The sequence below is a fragment of the Herpailurus yagouaroundi genome, unplaced genomic scaffold, assembly GCF_014898765.1.
Source record: "Herpailurus yagouaroundi ecotype Mexico unplaced genomic scaffold, PumYag 403, whole genome shotgun sequence".
Lineage (NCBI taxonomy): Eukaryota > Metazoa > Chordata > Mammalia > Carnivora > Felidae > Herpailurus > Herpailurus yagouaroundi.
This window is the reverse complement of record NW_024412620.1, coordinates 1,783,819-1,804,915: the sequence shown is the minus strand read 5'-3', so window position 1 is coordinate 1,804,915 and position 21,097 is coordinate 1,783,819. Positions and strand designations below refer to the sequence as shown.

At 49.2% G+C, this 21,097-nt stretch overlaps 1 long non-coding RNA gene across 1 annotated transcript in view; it reads left to right on the top strand.

The window, feature by feature from the left end:
* LOC121022433 (uncharacterized) overlaps positions 1 to 18,319 on the top strand; it is a 30,632-nt gene extending 12,313 nt beyond the window's left edge. Inside the window, exons 2-3 of the long non-coding RNA XR_005786939.1 lie at positions 7,621 to 7,808; positions 17,816 to 18,319. This is a non-coding gene — a long non-coding RNA (uncharacterized LOC121022433). The remainder of the gene's footprint in view (positions 1 to 7,620; positions 7,809 to 17,815) is intronic.
* Positions 18,320 to 21,097: the final 2,778 nt, after the last annotated feature.

Sequence of the window (21,097 nt, the reverse complement as noted above, 5' to 3'; positions counted from 1 at the left end):
AGTCGGTTAAGCGTCCGACTTCAGCCAGGTCATGATCTCGCGGTCCGTGAGTTCGAGCCCCGCGTCAGGCTCTGGGCTGATGGCTCAGAGCCTGGAGCGTGTTTCCGATTCTGTGTCTCCCTCTCTCTCTGCCCCTCCCCCGTTCATGCTCTGTCTCTCTCTGTCCCCCCAAAAATAAATAAATGTTGAAAAAAAAATTAAAAAAAAAAAAAAAAGAATGTGACACTTACATTCTCCTGGATGGATGGAATGGAGGGTGGCACACAAGACAAAATCATGATAATGGCCCCCATATGGTTTAGTGTCTTCCTGATGGGGTTTCTAAGTGCTTTCCATGTGTTAATCCAATCAATTTCCACAACAACTTTATAGGGTAGGTGTTACTAATATCCTTCCAGGGGTCCGGATGAGGAAACTGAGGCCCAGTGAATCTTAGTGGCTTACGGGAAGTACTGGAATGGGGGTTTGAACACAGGAAGCCAGGACTCAACAGTGTCTTCCTAGGCACCACGGTCTCCTGGACAGGGAGCAGGGCCAGCCGGAAGGGGACGATCCGGAGGCAGACAACTGTCGTCACAACTTGGGGTATAGAGCTCTATGCTGGAGTTTTCTTCTTCTGTCAGTTACCCTGCTGTGGCCTCAGCGCCATCCCAACCCCTGGGTAGGCTTCACTGGGACCTTATTAAATCGTAAGGAGACTACGATGGTTATATGTTTCCCAAAGCAAAATTCCAACACTCTGTTACTCTGGCTCAAGATCTTGGTACAAAAGCCATAAAAAGACATGGGCCCCGGGACTGGCACAAGAGCCCGGCACCCTGCTCGCTCTTTCTCTGTCTTTGCTACCTCTCCTTGATGCATTTTCCTCATCTGTTCCCTCTGTAGTTTTCAGAACGTTGTCCAAATGAGAAGGCATTTCTGAAACACCAGCTTGGTTCATTTTCTCCCCACACAGCTGTCTCCTCTTTTCTCCACGGGAAGTTGCGCTAACAAGGTAGTATGAAAATCAGGTCATTTTCACTATTTTTCAGAGTTTCCAGAGGCCACGGTGCTACAAATGGAAATGTCAACGTGGGATAATTACATTGGCCCTGATGCCCTGTTTTCTGACTACCGTTCGTCCACAATCGATTACTGAAAAAGACAAAGGCTGTGAATAATCAGCCAAGCAGATGAAGTGTCAGGTGACCAGGCCAGAAGAGAAAACAGGGCTCCCCTGAAAGGTGAGGGAAGAAAGGCCTCTGGCCCAGGAAATATGTCTGCCGTGGGGACAAATCAAACGACAGAAAAAGGTGTAGGGCTCAGACCTGGCCTCGGCAGGCAAGGTATGTACGGATGCACCAGTTACTCACTGGGCTGGTCCTCTTAACATCTTCTGAGAGCCATGGGACGCTCTCTCTAGGAAATGGGGAAGGAAGTCGTAAGAAAGGCCCCTGAGGATATCACATGAAGGAGGAAGCATGGGCATTAGAATGAGGGTAAAAGATCACAAGTCCTGGAAACTAGTTATTCAGAGACAGTCCTTGTAACACACCCACACACCCACACCCACACCCACACACACCCCCCCACACACACGGGGTTGACAGAGTCTGTGGCCCACAGTTTTCTTTGGCTGGCTTCTTCTCTGCCTTTAAGTCTGGCGGAGGAGATGGGGCTAGGCATTTATCGCTGGATGTTTTAGTCAGTTTCACTTCCTGTTTCTCATGCTGAAAGCATAATAGTCATCATAATGATAATAATAATTCTAAGGACTTGCCTCTGCCTCCTATTTATCTAGGGCCTGTCAGAAGTGTGCACATAGGTGGGAGAGGGAGACTACAGCTTATCTACTCCATCAATCAACAGCCGGGAGTGGAGGCAGGCATGGAGGTGAGGGTGAGGGTTAGTAATTAGCAGCGGAAATTATTAAACTCATTTTTTTTTCAAGAGGAGGGATCTAAATGGGTTGTTAGCTCCCCAAATGGTTATTCTTACCATAGAGACATTTATAAATCTCTTCTTCCAAGGTCCTCCGGAAATAAATCCTCCCCAAACCTTTCCATTCTCCAATCTGCCCCAGCTAAGGAAATCCTTGTGAATTGAGGCCCAGAGAGTTTAGGCTGACCTCCTAGAGTCACACAGCAAGCAGACCGGCAGGAAAGATAGGACCAGGCCAGGATTCTTCTGCATCCATTAAGAGCTATAACCAAGAAGGGAATTTCCAAGTCTACAGGGAACTTGCAAAGTTTTTAGGAAAAACCACAACTATTTTAGCTAAGGAAAAAATGTGCAGTCCCTGCCGACTTGAAACCCTAGGACAATAAGAGAGAGTTCCCTCTTACCAAGAACATGTTGGGAACATCTAAGACTAGGAGGGGTAGGAGGAACAGCTTTCAGACTTTGGTTGGGAAAAGCGTTCATGGAATAGAGGTGTCGGGCCAGGGTTTTAATTTTTTACCACCAGTCAAGAGCTGTACTCTAAAGGACAAAGGTTGTACACTTTATAGGCTCTCGGGACTCAGATGGAAGTGGAGGGAAGTGCGGGAAGGAGCCATTATCTTGATGACAGCAGGGACATAATCTTCCTTTAGATCCAGGGAGGGTGGAAGCAGGGAGCTCAAGATTCGTTTTTAGGGACACCTGGGTGGCTCAGTCGGTCAAGCAGTTAAATGTCCGACTCAGGTCATGATTTCACAGTTTGGTTAGTGAGTTCGAGCCCTGCGCTGAGCCCTGCATTGGGCTCAACAATGACAACACAGAGCCTACTTGGGATTCTCTCTCTCTGCTCCTCCCCCATTTATGCTCTCTCTCTCTCCCTCTCTCTCAAAATAAATAAACATAAAAGAGCGTTGTCAGGAAGGTGACAGGATGCGATAGTGCACATTTATTTATTATGATATTTATTGTTGTTGGATTCCTCCCCTTCCCCCCCAGCCCCCCGAAGATCAATCATCAGCCCGGAGCTGCATGGCGAGTGATAGGTTAAAACTGAAAATGAAATTTTAAAAATTTTCTTTAATGCTTATTTTTGAAAGAGGGAGGGAGAGGGAGGGAGAGTGTGTGCCCGAGCCCGCGAGCCCAAGTGGGGAAGGGGAAGAGAGAGAGGGAAAGAGAGGATCCGAAGATAGCTCCGAGCTGTCTTCGCAAAGCCAACGGTGTGGGGCTCCAGCCCACAAACCGTGAGATCATGACCTGAACCCCAGTCGGACACTCAACCGGCTGAGCCACCCAGGTGCCCCTAAAACTGAAAATGAAATTTAACTGTGACCCTGTGAATGAATAACCTCAAGCTGTCAGCTGTTGAGTCGGTGCAGAGAGGGGCTAATCACGCCATCAAACACTTAAATGGTAAATCACTACGCGCCAGACGCTGTTCTGAACTCTTCCCGTGTTTTTGCTGGTTGCAATACTCACAGCAATGCTGTACAGTAGGCTCCGGCTGCTAGGACGTTCTTCTTCACGTCCACGGCCACCCTGGCTGTCTCGGCATCGCAGAGCTTGTCGAAGGACTGCGTTGTTTGGCCTCTAACCTCTGCTTCTCTTCCCAGCACCAACTACCATAGGCTCGGGCTCCTAATTTGCAGGACCCAGTGCAAGATGAAAATGCAGAGTTCCTCGTTCAGAGCTTATTAAGAATTTCAAAGAGCGGTAGCAGAACGTTAAAACCAAGCACAGGGTCCTCTAAACACGGGCCCCTGTGTGACTGCGTGGGTCACGCGCCCATAGAACTGGCCCTGCATAGACCTGTACGAATCCTTGTGCGGAACACCGGGGCTGGCGTCTCTTCTCCTGCCCTGGTGTGTGTCCAACTCCTGAACAAGCAGGGGGAAAAGGGAAAAACACATCCTACCCCCAAGTGCCTTGAATGTCTGTGTCTGGCTTTGTTGAAGAAGGTATTCCATAGCGAAATGACAGTTTGGTTTTCACCCTTGATTTAGAGGATTTTTAAAGACCTCTCTCGATGCTGTACGAGTTGATTTGTCTTTCTATCCCTTCCTCTCCTCACATCCCACATCTAACAGGTTGGCAGTTTTTGCTGATTCTATCTCAGCGAGGCGTCCTGTATCCTGCCCTCTTTTCCATCTCCCCGGCTACTGGCCTAGTTTTTGCTTACCTAGAATATTCTAGTAACTGCTAACTAGATCTATTTCCTTCAACCCCCATTGTTTCCAACCCTGTGCTTGTTATACTCGGTCTTTATTAGTTACATGTTAGGACTTTCTCTCCCCTGGACTGTTCATTTCTCCAGGGTGGGTACTCAATTCCCAGACACCTGTACCTTCCTCAGGAGCCCTGAGAAGAGTGTTCCGCCTTCTGGGTGTTTCTCTCCTGCCTCCTTTGTTTGCACATCTCTGGATCTCTATCAGGCCCCATGGTCTGGAATACAGCTCTGCCTCTCGAATCCTCAGTCAAGAGAGCACTGCTATTTTGCCTAAATTCCAGAGAAAAGCATGACATCCAAAGCCCTATCTTCTATGACAATCAAAATGTGGCCAATTAGAACTGTTAGAAAGATCTGCCCCCCAGGATGCCTGGGTGACTCAGTCGGTTAAGCGTCTGACTCTTGATTTTCGCTCAGGTGATGATCTTGCAGTTCATGGGATCAAGCCCCACATTGGGCTCTGCGTTGACAGCTCTGAGCCTGGAGCCTGCTTTGGATTCTGTGTCTCCCTCTCTCTCTGTGTTACCATCCTTCTGCTTTGCTGTCCTTGGCTGACTGTACCCGCCCACCAGCTCAGCTCACCCCTTTACTCTTGCAAGGATGTGGCAGCAGCTCTAAGGTTCACACCCCCAAGTGACAGCCTTCAGCAGAGCAACGAAAGAGGCAGGGGTAAAACATATACAAATATTACAAACATACAAATAAATTTTAAAGGTTCCCCCCCCCCCCCCGCTTCCTGTGACTATGTTACTCATCAAGGGAAAACATACTTCCCAGAGAACCTCAGCCGATTTCCCGTTATATCTTATTGGCCTGATATCGGTCACATGTCCATCTTAAACCAATCACTGGACAAAAGGAACTGGAATTCTCAGGGTAGGAAGAAGCCTACCACCCAGGAAGAGAGGGCTGGTTTCTGCATGGGTAACTGACAGCAAGTGCCCGACTCCCACTCTGCGGACTCCTCCCCCAATCCTGTACCATGTGGAGGCACCCCCGGCCCTCAGCCCTGCCTCTGCCTACACTTGCCCCATTTCTCCCCTTTCCTTTCCCAGCACACTCACTGCAGGAGCCATGCAGCTGCGTTGCCTGTGTCCAGTTCATCTCGTGTCTCCTCAGCTCCACCGCAGTCAGGCTGTTGTCTCTGCCACCTTCCTCCTCCTTCTCACCCGAGTTCACTTCCTCAGTTTGATCTCTTTGCTGGCTCTGAACGCGTGGAGCCATCCCTTCTTCCTCAGCCTCCCTCTACCTTGATTCTCAGGACATCACACTGAATTTGACTTCTACCTCCCTGTCCACTGCTCAGTTGCCTTCAATGGCTCCTCACTCCTACCTGTCCCTAAGGTGTTTGTGCTCTTTGGGGCTCCTTCTTTGACCGTTTTCCAATCATTCCCTGCTACTTCTCAGGTTTCAACTATTAGCTAACTCTGTACCCAGGACCCCCAAATCTACAAATCCAGCCCAAATATTTTCTTGAATCCATACCCATTGTGGACCTCCATTACTAGGCCTTCCCAGACACCTTAAATCATCAGCTACAAAATGGATTTCATTGTCTGCACACGTGCGCACATACATGCACACACGCACAGCTTCATTCTGCTGCTCAGAGAAGGGATCACGATCTGTTGGGTTGTCAAAGGCTGAGTCTGATAGTCCTCACTCCTCTCATCCCTGACACTCCATGACCATTTCCTGCTCGTCCCCCCTCCTCTCTACCAGTTTTCTTCCTCTCTGCTACTATGCCACTTCCCTGCCTCAGGCACTCACCATCTTTTATCTGGATGATGGCACCAGCTTTCTAACTGGCTTCTGCTTTTCTCTTTCCAGTGCATTCTCTCAACGTTGCCCCAATACTTTTTAACAATATAAATCTGGGGGTGCCTGGGTGGCTCAGTCGGTTGAGCATCTGATTTCAGCTGAGGTCGCGATCTCACGATTCGTGATTCGCGAGATCGAGCTCCGCATGGGGCTCTCTGCCAGCGTGGAGCCCGCCTTGCATCCTCTTGTCCCCTCTCTCTGTGCCCCTCCCCGCTCGTGCTCGCTCTCTCTCTCTCAAAAATAAATACACATTACAAAAAAAGTAAAAAGTAAAAATATAAATATGAATATGTTATTCTAGAGCTTCAAAAATCTTTCAATAGATCCCCAGAGCCTAGAGAAATGGACTACGTTCCCTAGTACAGCCTTGGGCCCAAAGTCACCAGTGCCGTTTTTAGAACTTTAGTCTGCAAGTTTTGTGTAAATTCAGCTGAAGAGAGGACACACAGTGACAGAAATCGGTGAAGAGACTATTCTAAAATACTGTTTTGAAATCTCTATTATCAGATTTACAGATTTTGTAAGCCCACGTTGCTCCCAGAATCCTTGAATAAACACAATGCCCAATGAGTATGGATTTAAAATTGAAGTGTATTACTTTCCTTTGGGTTTGAAGTGTTCCAACTACTTACCAGAAAAGATGGAGTCCCGCAGCCCACTGATTTTAGCCAGATCACTTGATTTCTACAAATTACTTACTCTGTGGCCTCATATTAGTATCTGGAGGTGAGAATAAAGGTACAAAGTAATTGGGATGAAGGGGTGGATGAAGGAAACATCTTTGAGAATGAATGATAGGACCTGGTTACTACTAAAACCTGGGTGCTGGAGTGCCTGGGTGGCTCAGTCAGTTAAGTGTCTGACTCTTGATGTTGGCTCAGGTCATGATCTCAAGGTCGTGAGATTGAGCCCCACATTGGGCTCCACGCTCGGTGTGGAGACTGCCTAAGATTCTTTCTCTCTCCTTCTCTCCCTCCCCCTCCCCCCATTCTCTCTCTCTCTCTTTCAGAGAAAAAAAAATCAATAAATAAAAACAAACAAGGACCTCCTGGGTGGCTCAGTCGGTTAAGCATCCGACTCTGGATTTTGGCTCAGGTTCATGAGTTCGAGCCCCACATCAGCAGGCTGACAGCACAGAACCTGCTTGGGATTCTCTCTTATACTCTCTCGCTGCTCCTCCCCCATTCTCTCTCTCTCTCTCAAAATAAATAAACTTAAAACAAATAAAATAAATAAAATAAAAATAAAATAAATAAAAAATAATAAATAAAAATTAAAAAATACAATAATAAAAAAATAAAATAAATAAAATAAATTTAAAAAAATAAAATAAAATAAATGCTGGGTATCCATAGTAAGTTCTGTCCTCTGTCTCAGGGGAATGTAGCCAAGTTCTTGGATTTGAAAACAGTTAAAAACAGGATAATTTAGTGTAGGGTATGAGAGGAGTTGCCTATATGGGTGATTGTATGGGGAGGGAGGGGAGGAGAGAAAGAGAACACATAACATTAATAAATCACAACCACATCCAATAAAATAGAAATTGGGAGGCTCAATTTCAGATAAAGACAAACAATACTCCCCTTTCACATTTTCTTACTAATAGAACCCTAGCTTTAAAAGGCAAAGGTAATGGGGAAGCTTCTGTTTCTTAGGATGCGACACAAAAGGAGCCAATAAGAAATGGAAATGGAGTCAAAGAAGAGGAAGTCGTTTCCCGAGATGCATCTGTGAGAGTGTCTGGCAGGTGGAAGGGAGGGAACGAGCATCATTGAACTTCTACTACTCTGTCTCTGCTACAGCACCTCATATGCACTGCCTCGCTCAAGCCTCGTACCATGAGGTAAGAATGACTATTTCCATTCGTGGTGTAACAGAGGAAAACCTAGCCACAGGCTTAGCAAGAGACAAAGGGACAAAGATCTTTCTGACCTCAAAGGACATGCATTGTCATCCCCCTACGACCATGAGTAGCCAGCTAGGAAGTCTCCTTTCTCAGCATAGTGTCTATCTTTCCAGATTCATCCATTCATTAAACAAGTCTTAACTGAGGCATGTAGGTAGGCTATGGGGTAGTTGTGGTTCTGCTTTGTGGAAGGGCCATGCAGAGGATCCCTAGAGGTCCCTTCTCGCTACAAAACTCAACAACTGTGGTGCAGCTCTCTTCTCTGCTGTTATCAGTACCTGAGTCATTCCTACCAGGAAAGGGCCAGAACACGGTGACCACTACAGGTCTGATCAGGTTAGGGACAGCAGCAGAAGAGAAAGCCACTAGGAGGTCTGAGGGCCAAACTGGACCCCAGCAGGCTCTCATAGGTACCTGTGTTAAATTCAGGCCCCAGTACAGAGTTTTAGTTTGAGACGATGAAAAAGTTCTGAAGCTTGCAGAGTGGTGATGGTTGCACAACAGTGGGAGAGTACTTTAATGTTCCGTGAACTATCCACTTAGAGATGTTCGTACATTTTGTATCGTATACATCTTACCACGATAAAAAAAAAAAAAAGTTTTGTATCCTACGCTTTGTATCCTATACATCTTACCACAATAAAAAAAAAAAAGTTTAAAGGTAACCCTTAGTAACATAAATTCTTAGAAAAAACTTTTTTTTTTAATATTTGATTTTTAAGTAATTTCTACACCCGATGCGGGGCTTGAACTTGCAACACCGAGATCAAGAGCTACACGTTCCACTGAATGAGCCCGCCAGACGCCCCTTGAAAACAATTTTGAAACACATTGTGCAACATTGGTCCTGAACGTACACCTATCCAAAGCATTGACCATTCGCACTACTGGGTTTATTTTAGTTTTTAAGCTATCAGTAGAAGGAAGGAAAGAAGGAAAGAAACTGTAGCAAAAATGCCATTAGTTTCCCTGTGGAAACAGTCACAACACTAGTCATATTGTTTCCAAACAATTGTCCCGATTTGTTTGCCACCAACAGCACCCAGCATCTGATACATAAAGCATCACAGTGCACATAAAAGGAATGTTCAGTAAGGTACCTAAAAATAAACATAAATCATAAAGACTGCAACATAAAGATAACAACAGCAAAATAGGCTCAGGACCAAGTCTTTCCATCCCGAGTGCCACAATCATCAGGTCACTCTGACCTTCCCTGGCAGGCAGCCCTGGATGACTTGAAAAGGTGACGTCCCTACCAGGACCAAGGAGCCCAGCAGCCTCGAGGGTCTGAGCCATGGGGAGGTGTCTCGGGTCCAGGCATGAGTGACAGTGACAGTAGCTCCTGACAAGGAAGACCACGCCGGCGATGGGACTACCTGGGTCCCAGGACCAGGAAGTGCCCCCCTTCTCCCACTCCTTGTCACACGGCACCGTGGCAGGCAGTGGCCTTCCCGGGAGGCAGGCAGTGCCTCTGTCGTCTCCACATTACAGACGGAAAGAGCTAGGCTTGAATATGCAGACAGGTGGTTTCTTTTCCTCCATGGAGCCAAAAGGAAAAGTGACTCACTCAGTGTTCTCAGTGCTTTTTCCACTGTAAAGTATCAATTCAGAAAATGGAAAGACGCTCCTGGCTAGGGACTGTAACTGCAGTCAAGAGAAAGAGAGGGAAGCTAGAGGGACCCAAGCCTGGACTCACAGGCTTTTTTTTTTTTTTTTTTTTTGAGCTTTGGAGGAGAAATTGCTATGGACTCAAGTGGGAGATGAAGTTGACCCCGTGTAACTTTATACCCATGTTCGCCACCAGAGGGGGCAGTTGCTCCACATCGGTGGTCTCTCTGCCTGGCTGAGAAGGTACTTACTAAGGTGAGAGACCCCTGAGGTCCTAAGGGTCATTTTAGCTCTCCACTGCCCAAGTGTGGCCTGCATTTACTTAGCAAACATCACCCAATTTTAGATGAGGGAGGCATGCAGGGATCGTCTTGTCCCAGGCAGCTGGCCGTTTCCCTCCACTCTTCAAGAACTCCAGAAATAGACTCCAGCATCTCTCGGCGGCTGTTACAAGGCTGTCAGGGTTGGCTGCTGGCTACCCACAGCCTGTGAGACAGGAGCCAGGTAAGGGTAGGTAACCCTCCCATCCCCTGCCCCGCCTCTGGGTGATGGTACTTTAGTCTCTGCAAAAGGAGCGGTGGTTCCTCCCTCCTGCCCAGGAGACCCAGGCACCCGTCCCCATCCTTCTGGCCACCTCACACACCACGCCTGAGAGCGACACTTAGACCCTTGGCCTGTGAGCCCAAAGCCTGGAGCCCCGTCGTCTGCCTCTTGAGCTCCTTGTTCTAAGAAGCACCCTTTGTGGGGGTGAATTTGGGCTCATGAGAAACCCCATTTAGAATCTACTCCCACCCCTCCTTGCCCCCAATGCATCTGTCTTTGCTTCATTCCATCTGGTGTCCTCAGAGGAATGGCTAATTAAATTGAAAAGAGCTGGCCTATTTTTGGTGTTTTTCAGCTCAGACCTAGAGGAATAGCCACAAAGTTTGGAAAGAACCCCAGGGAGACTGAAAAGCCCTGGAGTTGGCTGGTTATTCTAAGATTGGCAGGTCCTGAATCCCATAGGCTGTCTGCTCCAGTTAAGGTTCCATCCCAGTCTCTGGGTCAGCAGATTTGGGGATGGGGTAAAAACTGGAGGAAGGGGAAATATTCTCCTGAGTGTTCTTGTCCACTCATCCTAGAAGAAGAGACAAGCTCGTTTATTGGGCTTTGGGGTGTTTGTTTGTTTGTTTGTTTGTTTTGTTGCCAAGTCAGAACAGCCACTGCACCAGTTTGGGGGAACAACGCTTGTTTTCTGGAGAGAGATGGCAGGAGTTGGGGTGAGGGGGTGAGATGTGGAGGGGAGGCAGGGGTGGAGCAGAGGTACAGATCCCTATCTTAGGTTCCTTTCCTTGCATCTGAACAAATACGGTTTCCTCCCAGAAAATTACTTTCTGGCCAAAAAGAAAACGCATCATGTTACTCCCCTATGTGAAAACTCCCTTCGGCTTTTTATTTGTCTGCTTGACTGATAAACTCCAGAACTGGACCTACAATGTTCCCTTTAAGTCAACCCAAATCTTTCTCACCAGATTCAGTTCCTGCTATCCTGTGTTCTAGACGACGTGAGTGTTTCACCATCCTTTTTCACCTCTTGCTGTTCCCACACATTTCAAGTCCTCTGCCAGGAATTCCCTTCTCTGCCTAGCAGATTTTACTCATTGATGGACTTTTCGTCCAGTATTGCCTCTCTGAAGCCTTTTTTTCTAGTGGGGAAGACAGTTGAGAAAGTTCGGGCAGGCAGTTCAGAAATTGATCCTTCCCAGGTGAGGTGAGAAGTCACGTGTGGAGTCCGGTGGGTGTCTTTGTCCATGGCTGTTGTGTAAAATCTTAGGGGTGGAAAATCTGAAACTTGTCCTTGGGTGGATCCAGTTGCTGAGTAAGCGACAACAGTGAAAGTACTCCCAGTTTTTCGTTCACCTGTCCCCGAGCCCCATCTCACATTCCCACTTCCTCCAAGAAGCCTTCCCTAAACATTCCTGCTCCTGGTTCCCCAGCTGGGCTGCTAGATTCTTGAAGTTTTGTCCTCATTGGACAGCACAATCCTGGTGCATGTTTTGTGCCCCCAAATTGTTCATCGGTGCTGATGAAATTGCCTGCTTGGGATCATAGAGACTGTGTTGTAATACTCTGCCCCTGCCCCTCTGGATCTGCTACCCATCATTCTCCATGGCGCTCTGTGCCACCCCAGAAGTTTGGCCTTTTAGGATTACACCAGCCAGACTCTTCTCCTCTGGCTTGCGGTCAGGTTTGGCCAGTGGGAGGTGTGGGAGTAAGAGGAGATGGCAGCCCTTTCAGCCACTTGCTTCCTCCCTGCTGGCCAGAGGTTGGCAGTGTTTGTCTTCCTCAAAGGCCCTCTGTGGCGTGGCCGCCTCCTCCTCCTCTTTGACAGTCATGCTCTCTGAGATTGCACCAACCAGCCCTTTCCCTGGGCCAATGTGGCTATCTCCTGGGAACCTCACTGTCCCCTGATAGTTTCCTGTCACCCTTCCCCGGTTTTGTAAAAGGCCTCTTCATCAGACTCTCCCCAGTGTTCCTCTTTGAGTGGGGATTAGACATGGTGGCCTCTTAACCCTCTGGTCTAGCTCCAGGCCTGTAGGGTTCTCCAGATGACTGCTTAACACTGGCCCAAGCAGGGCCCTAAATTATTGATAACTTTCCAGGAACTTACATGCTTCTGCATATGCCCTACTCCCCTCTGATTTCTTAAATTTTCCAGCCAGAGAAAATGAACATTTGTCCCCAACCTTAGCAGTAACCTTCAGGGAGTTTGGGGTTCCCTAATAGCCCCTGAAATCACAAATAATCCTGCTCCTTCCCGATATGTTCAGTGTTTTTCTGAACTAGTTAGATCTACAAACACGGAATGGCTTTTTTGTTTTTTTGTTTGGGGGGGGGGTCCCAATTTCTCCCCTGAACAGTCAGCCATCAGGTTAACAATCTTCAGCACTGTTGAATGTGCCCCTGCCTTCCCTCCACCCCCCACCGCCATTCCCCAGGTTCAGGCTCCTTGAGTTCAGGCTTCTCAGGGCCTAGGGCTCCTGGGGTCTGGACCTCCCCATTCGACAACACTGTGTTGTCCTGCAGGGAGCAAGTTTTCTGACTCCTCATGATCCCGAGACCACTATCCGCACACCCTCCGCAATGAACAGGTACACTTGGGGCCACACGCTTTCAGCCATAATACACAGGGCGTTTGTCTTACCAGGAGGATTGGAGCAAAATGGGCCTCCTGGCTCAAGGTCCGCCAACCTCTTAGGGGCTCAGAGCTGAACAAAGAGGGCTTCAGCTTGCTGAATCGCTTCACCTAGTTCCGAGACCTCAGTAAAAACTCTTTCCTGGGAGCCTCTCCGGGTGCTGTCCTAGATTGCCTAGGGGGCCCTCAGAGCCAGATCCGCAACCAGCTGCCTAAAGGGAAACTGAGGCCTAGAGAGGAGAAACAGCCACTGCCCTGAGCGACAGGAGAGGGTGGGTGGCGGAAGGGAGAGGGCACAGGTGTGCAGTTGAAGGTCATCAAATGCTGATGTTCTGAGCGGAGAGGGCTGGAGATGGGGACAGGAGTGCACACAGGGGGACAAAGCAACGGGAAAGAAAAGATATCAGGGGTGTATGTGTGTGTGCGTGCACACGCGTGTGCCCACTACAAAAGGCTTTGGCCAAATTAAGACTTGTGGAACTTTTGCCAACCTCTCTCCCTTCAACTCCTCTGCCTACACTGCCCTCCTGCGGGTTATCACCCTCTCCCAGTGCCAGGACCGGGGGCTGATAGTTTTGCCTGGGGTAAAGTCCCACGGACTGGCTGCCCCCCCCCCCCCCCCCGGCCTGAATTGCCCCTTCCCACTCTCCTCCGGTCTACCCCAGGCCCCATAAAGAAGAGCTGACACCCTCGCCCACATAGCTCCTCCTGCCAGATTGAGACACTTGAGCTGGGAGATTACCGCAGCCCTCTTTTTAACCAGTCTCGGCTCATGTGACTGGCTTTGGTCCAGGCAGACAGATGCGGGCCAGCCCTCCAGGCAGGGCACACAGCACTATTTATTTCCTCCCGGGTCCTCTTTGGGCAGAGCAGGCAGGGTGGGGCTTTCTCATTGTATTTAAGCCTCAGCTGGCGCCACGGAATTGCCCTAGCCTCAGCCTTTGCCCCTTTCCCAACCCTGTAGGTAAAAATACCCCCCTCCCCCCATTTTGGCACCTTTGGGGAGCTGGGTGGGGGCTGGGGAAGAGAGTTGCTGCGAATGCACTGTAAACACCGCATGGGGTGGGGGGGGGGGGGGGGGGGGGGGTGAACGGGGCAGGTTTGTTTTGTTTTTTTTGTTTTTTTTTAATAGCAGCAGGGGAGAGTCTGGCTCCAAACCAAGACTCTGCTACCAACCAAAGGGACGAGGAAGGGCGTTTGGTGTCTCCAGTTTGGGCCTCAGTCTGTCGCTTTTCCCATTAGGAAGAGCCTGGGCATCATTCATTCATGACTCAGGAGGAGGCATTGTAGATAGTGGGTGGTCCGTGGGGGACACGATCCTGGCTGGTGAGGGATGGGGCAGCCACCACGAACATCCTGTGCTGACCTCTGCCCCCACGCTTTATTTTGTTCACTCCTAGGGCACCTAGGGCATCATCGCACGTATCTCCTTGAACGTCAATTCTTTCCCCGAGCTTTACCTTTCCCCAAATTTTGAGAGCAAGGACTTGTGTCTAATTCATGTTTGAATTGCTCAGCACAGTGCCTGGCGCACAGAAGACACGAGAGAATGGAGAAGGGAGGCTGCCGGTGGGGGGGGGGAGGCTTGGCGCCCCTGGGGGAGCCCCTGGAGAGCACGTAGCTGTGTGGGGAGGGGGGACACTCCCAGGGCTGGGATGGGGACACTGCCAGCGCTCTCTCCCTGGTTTCTAACTTCACCAACCTTGACTCCACGGCCTGAGAAATCCCAGCCTTGCCCCCTTCTCCAGCCCCAGCGGCACCCAGGCTTTCCCAGCTAATGCTGCACCTTTCTCCCCGGGAGGTAGTAGAATTTAGGGCCGGGAATGAAGAAAGAAGGATGGGGGGGATTACTCGCTCTTTGAAATGCAGCTGCCTGGGGCCAGGTTTGGTTTGGAATGGGTAGGAGGGGTGACGTGTGTGACCCTGCAGTTGGGAGACAGTTGTCCCTGCAGGAAGGCCGGCCACGGAAGCGCCTGACCCCTGTTATTTCAGCAGGATTGAGGGGAAGCACCTGTGGTCCTTCCCTCCGCTTGGCCCCTACAGGAGTCAGAAGCCTTCTCCGCCTCACTCCTGCTGCTGTGCCTGGACTGTCTCTCTAGCACCTTGAAGCAGAAGGTGATTTGGGGTTCCAAGGAAAAGAAAGGGGCTCTTTTGTTTTTCTTAATGTTTATTCATTTTTGAAAGAGAGAGAGAGAGAGAGAAAATGAATGAGCAGGGAGGGGCAGAGAGAGAGGGAGACACAGAATCCAAAGCAGCTTCCAGGCTCTGAGCTGTCTGCGTAGATAGAGCCCAATGCAGAGCTCGAACCTGCCATTCATGAGATCATGACCTGAGCTGAAGTCGGACACAACTGACTGAGTCACCCCAGGGCCCCTAGAAAGGGGCTCTTGAATGAAGCTTTCCTGGCAGGGACTGGAACCAGGACAACGTGGGGCAGCTGCTCTGCTCAAAAACCACAGAGCAGGATCTCAGGGAGGATGTTTCGGAATCTATCCCAAGCACTCGCCTGGGTCTCAGGCACTGGGTTTGATGATGGGACAGAAATAAACAATGTCGATTTAGCAACCGGAGAAAACAGCAACGCTAGCCAGCAAGTTGTTGAAGGAGATAGGCAGGGAGGGAAGGGTGGTGGGGAAGTCTGGTGTCTGGTCCTTCCTCCTCCTCTGTGCTTTCTCTGCCTAGTGAATTTGGGATAGAGTTGATGTTTGAGGAGAGAGTACCAGGAGTCGAACCCCTGACCTGAAATCATGCCGGAGAAACCCCAAGGGTGACCCCAATCTCATCTTCAAGGTTGGAAATGGAGGGGAGTGAGAGCCAAGTAGCTTTTGGGATAGCACATCTTTCTCCTCCTTCAGCTCAGAACACAAGCCTTACATAAGAACATTCTCTTCTGAATCTATCTCCCCTTCCTGCCCCATTCACTTACAGATTTACACAAATTTAAAACCAGAGCAGAGTGGAGGTAACTTAGGAGTTTTCTCTAAACCCATTGCCAGGCTTTTGTTAAACAACAAAACATATGAACGTGTGGTCTGCAGAGCTGTGGATGCTCCCGTCTCTGACAAATGCCACTGGAGTGCCCCCAATCCGCCCCGGCCCTGCCCGCCATAGCTCAATAAGTCACTGTTGAAAGAATAAATGTACTAATAAAGGCCTGTATGGACGTGCATTAGAAAGGCAGAGATGTGTGGGCTAGGGCTCCACCCTGGGAATGATTAAGGATTCTCTGCAGTGGATCGGATTGGGTATCCTGGGTCTGCTCCTGCATCGGGAGCCTGTCAGCAGCCAGATGCACAGGCAGGGCTGGGCAGCGTTTGTAAAACAAGGTCAAATTGTACCCAGGCTCATGCTATAGAAAAAGCAAGACCAGACCTGAGCATTGTCACGGTCTAGCTGCGGTCACTTCAGGTCTCTGCCTCTGGACTGAAATTACCTCCTGGGTAATGAGAAGCGATGGACGGCACACCTATTGTTCTCATTGCCATTTCATTGCCTCCTCTAAGCTCTAAGTTCTGATAGTTTCGGCCTTACAATGGTCCAAAAAGCCACGGGACTGTCCTGGCTTGGTGTCTACTAGATTATGAGGAAATCTGAACAGCATGGGGAAGGCTGCTATTCTTTTTTATTCCTGCCTGGCCTCTAGTTTCTCTTAAGGCACAGCTGCTTTCACGCGAGCACAGGAGGGTCCTTTTCTAGCTTTAGGCCAGGCTCTCATAAGGCAAAAAGCCTGTTCAAGAATCCAGGGGATGATTCAAGGGCGGCAGAGGGCGGTCTGTGAGTTCAGCGTCCACTTAGTTCCTGTTGCCAGGGCAAGAGTGGCGCAGGGCCAGCTCAGAAGCAGGCAGGAGCTGAGTTGCCCAAGGGCCCCTAAGAACTCGTTTGCCTTTCCTTCCATGTGCTCAGTTCTCTTAGGTTTTAAGTTGTTGTGTGGTACAAGTCCTTGGCCTAAGAAACACACTGCAATTTCCCAAATAAACTGTATTCCTTGAAGCTGCTTGTTAGGATTCATCCTGAAGTTACGCTTGGGCCCCTGGAGGCTACACGTAAGAAATCCTGATGGGAGAGCTGACGGTTAGGGCCCCCGGGGAAAATGGCCATCCCTACAGGACTGCTCATTTCCCTTTTCCACAAAGGGTACGTCCTGGATTCTGAGGAACTATCAGAATAAGCAGAATCTCTTTAAGGCCGTCTCTCATCCTACCCCTCGTCCATTTATTTCCTTTTTCTAGCATTCTCTTTCTCTCTCATTGTCAGCACTGATAACCCATAGCGACTGGTTCACAGTCGCCACACTGGTGGTGAGTACAGCAGGCAGGGCCAGCTGCGGACGTTCTCAGACTTGGTTTTGAAACAATCATGAGGTGCTGAAAAATTCTCAAAGCATTCCGTCTTTATGTTTTGATAAACACCCCCCACCCCCAAACAAAATAAAACAAAACAGAAAAACCCACTGAGTCATCCTTGCCAAACTATACTTTCCAGAGGAAGCGTGTCAGCAGATTCAAATGAATGAACAATGATAGAATCCCGTGATACCAAGATGATTCAAACCTGATGCTTTAGAGGCTGACATCCTGAGCTGAAATAGTCAGGGGTCACCATCTGGCCCGATTTGGGGGCAGTCCTTTCTTTTTAGTTTATCTGTGCGGTGGCAGAGGAGGTGAGACTCTTTCTAGTCAACAGGCAGGCAGGCTTCTCCCGTTATAGAAAACTTGTGAGAGAGTCTAGGCACGACTTGGTGGTTGGTGAGCTATATTAAGAATCCTATTCTCTCCTTCAAAGTCTAGACGATGTATTTGTAGCTCTGGCTTATCTCAGGGGTTATAGATCTCAGGGGCCAGAGCTTTCAGTCCCTACATGGATGGGTTCACTGGGACTCTTAAAAACCTGCCTCACTGAAATTAGCAGGCATAATTTGACAGACACTTGGAAAAGATTACCCCCTAATCACATTATGGCTGCAGGCCAGGTTTGGAAGTAAGCTCTTTTAAATTCCTAGGCCGTAGGAAGTACAGGTTGAAGACGAAAGCGGGACATGCTGGACTGAGGATGTTAAAAATATTTTTTAAAACGGGGAGGCTGATGCCTGGCAGAGGACAACTCTTCCCTGATGTGCTATTCCCTCGTCTTGTCTCACTCCTTGTTTGGAAAACTCCAGGTTGTTCATATCATGGACGACTGCGGCTGCTCTCTGTGTGGTGAGCTATGGTGCTCTACAGACCGGTCACCTCCGACACGACTGAAGACCCGAAGGGACACGTGCTCTGGCGGCTCCTACCTGCTTCAGAGAAGGACCGAGCCTTGATTCTCAGAGGAGCAAAAGCGTACGCAGGCAGTCCGGCACAATCATTGCCACTTTTCCACTTCCATGTTGGTGACATCAGGTAACAGATACATGGGACATAATTAAAAATAAACGAGAAAAAGGTTTCCATGGTTCACGAAAGCAGTAGGAGTATTGTGAGGAAAGCTTAGAAGCATTTATCTGCTGCTACCCAAAATTTAGCATTTGACTTTAATTATGCCTCCTTAGGAATTAAGCAAAGCAGAAAATGTTTCAACACGACCAGCTGCTGCAGATCCAAACTGTTTCACGGGTGAACTTTTTATTTCATCTTTTCTGTTGCTTTTTCATCATGCAATAAACCCCACTCGTAACAGATTAAAGGTCATAAAAATTATAATGACATTAGCCAGCTAACCCATTTTTCCCAAACCCTCTTAAAACACCTAGGACCAAAGCATGCTACTATAGTCATAAACCAGAGTCGTCTGGGGAAGAGGCAGGCCCCACCCTCTCCTCTTTCAGAGTCCCTGTGGGTCAGAAGCCGAGTCTTTATGCCGTAGTTAAGGTTATGGCTGTGTTTTTCATACGTATTACCAAGGTGTCAGATACTAGGCCAGAAGGAGGTGCCCTCGCATAACCCTTCTCCGGTTACCCCTGCTCAAAGAGGAGAGATTGAAGAGTGGAGATCCTGTGGGTTAACTTAAAAGACAAGAGGTGAGCACATTCCTGGCACACAGAGGGAGATGGACCTCTGTCACCTGCGCGTTGACGGATAGCATTACAACTGGCTCATTTAGAGCATTAGGAATACGTGGGCCTGCCCATTTGAAGCTTCCGTTCCAACAAAGGAGAGCTCATGATGGCATATGATGAATGCAGAGATCACTCACCGTGAGGCCAGAAGGTAGGACAGAGTCTAATACGATGAGCAGGTTATTAGCTGGATTAGCCAATTTCCCATGTTGAAAGAAAAAAAAAATGACTTCAGGAAATGAAATAAAACAGAAATTCCTACCCTACTCTTTCCACGGCGTCAATAGCAATTTGGAAACGGAGTTGAGTTTTGCCAATTTAAAACACAGCAGAAGTCAACCGACTTGGCCTGTTTAATGGAAATGACCAGAAGAACGAACATGGCTGAAGAGCCATCCAGTAACCGTCAGTCAGACAGCCTGAATCTCTGCACTAACTCTGATCCAGTTTAGTCACTCACTGCTGTGGGCAGGGATCCAAGAAAAAAATTTCACAGGGGCTGAAAGAAGGGGGCCCAGGGTAACAGCCTCTAAAAATGACAACTTGCCCCGAAGCTTGAAACCGACTCAAACCTCCCCAGATCCATCTGGCACAACCAGCACATCTGACAGCAGCCCACGGTCTCCAAACGTGAATCGGCTGCAGAGGACTGGCACGCCAGCCTGAATGACTCTGCTCCGCGTCACTCACTAGATTGCCAAACTTAGGCACGAGCGCATCCATCCACCTTCCCAGAGCCTTCTAGAATCTGTCTCCGGTGTCACGGGTTACCTACCGCCTGTCACTTGGCCTACTTTCAGGAACCCGAATGTCCACTCAGTGCACAGAAACAGACCACACGTCCACCTCAGCCACAGGCTCGTCTCTCCCGTCACGGATGGCGCGGGCTGACCCAGGAGACCTGGCACTAAAACACCAACACCGAAATCCAGGGGCAGCCCGTGTGTTTGGGGTGGCAGTCGAGACACTGTTTGCTTAGAAGAGCAGGCCTTCCATGCTGATAACAACGGGCATAACCGCCTCAACCCGTGCTGGGCCGAGATAACACAGGGGATCCTTACACAACTGCTCCGTCAGGTGGCGGGTGCAGCCGGAGCTGGAGGGGCCTAACGGAGGCGCGTGTTCCATTGCCTTCTGTAAACCAGGAGGGAAGGAAGCCATTCAAGTTTTACACAGTGCACCAGGAGCACCGGCACGTCCCCTTTCTAGGAGGCGGAGGCCTCAGTCTGAACTGGGCCGGGGGGGGGGGGGGGCGGCGAAGGGCACGCTCTGGACATTGCTTCATTCTGTTTGCACAGCCTGTGCTGTGGCAATCAGAGTGCTTTTGGATAAGGCAAACGTTCCTTAAATGATATGCCCTTGGCATGTTTTTCCTTCTGGTTACTGTGTTGCCCAGCGAGCTTATGATCTCCTTCTGATCTCACGGCGCTTGCAGGAGACTAAGTTCTACAGTAAAAATGGAACTGGGTCACCCTGAGAATGGTGGTGAAGAAAGCAACGGTCTACTTTACAGAGCACACCTGGGGGCAGAGTTCAGGCGCACCCCTGGAGGAGAGTGGCAGGAGAGGGCAACAAAACGGTAGCACTCAGGTATTCAGGCACTGTGCCTTCTCCAGCCTTCCGAGAGACATTTGGCTAGCAGTTCGCTTTACTGCCAGTCCTCACTGTTTAAATCTTAGCAGAGAAAAAGAAAGGATGTTGAAGTGAAGGGAAAGGAAACGGGTTACCCCCAAGTTTTCTGGATTTTCTTGTAACCGAAGTGCGCTTAGAATCTAGGGAGCGGTCTTCAGTTTAAGCAACTAAAAAGTAGGGTAAACTGTGGCACACTGAGGTGGCAGAGAGCGGGGAGAGAGGAGGGGAAGCAGCAAACTATAGTGAGGATTATCGGACAGTGATTTTGTAAGGAAGAAAGTCCAGGGAAATGCAGCAAGCAGGCTGGTCTCCAGGGTTCCCAGAAATTAGAGAACTGTAGTCTGCATGCTGCTTCTGCCTTTTTTTTTTTTTAATTTTTTTCAACGTTTATTTTTGGGACAGAGAGAGACAGAGCATGAACGGGGGAGGGGCAGAGAGAGAGGGAGACACAGAATCGGAAACAGGCTCCAGGCTCCGAGCCATCAGCCCAGAGCCTGACGCGGGGCTCGAACTCACGGACCGTGAGATCGTGACCTGGCTGAAGTCGGACGCTTAACCGACTGCGCCACCCAGGCGCCCCTGCCTTTTTTTTTTTAAGTTTATTTATTTATTTTGAGAGAGAGACAGACAGAAAAGTAAGTGTGGGGGAGGGGCAGAGGGAGGGGGAGAGAGAATCCCAAGCAGACTCCGCACTATCAGTGTAGAGCCCAATGCAGGGCTTGAACTCACAAACTGTGAGATCATGACCTGAGCTGAAGTCATGCTTAA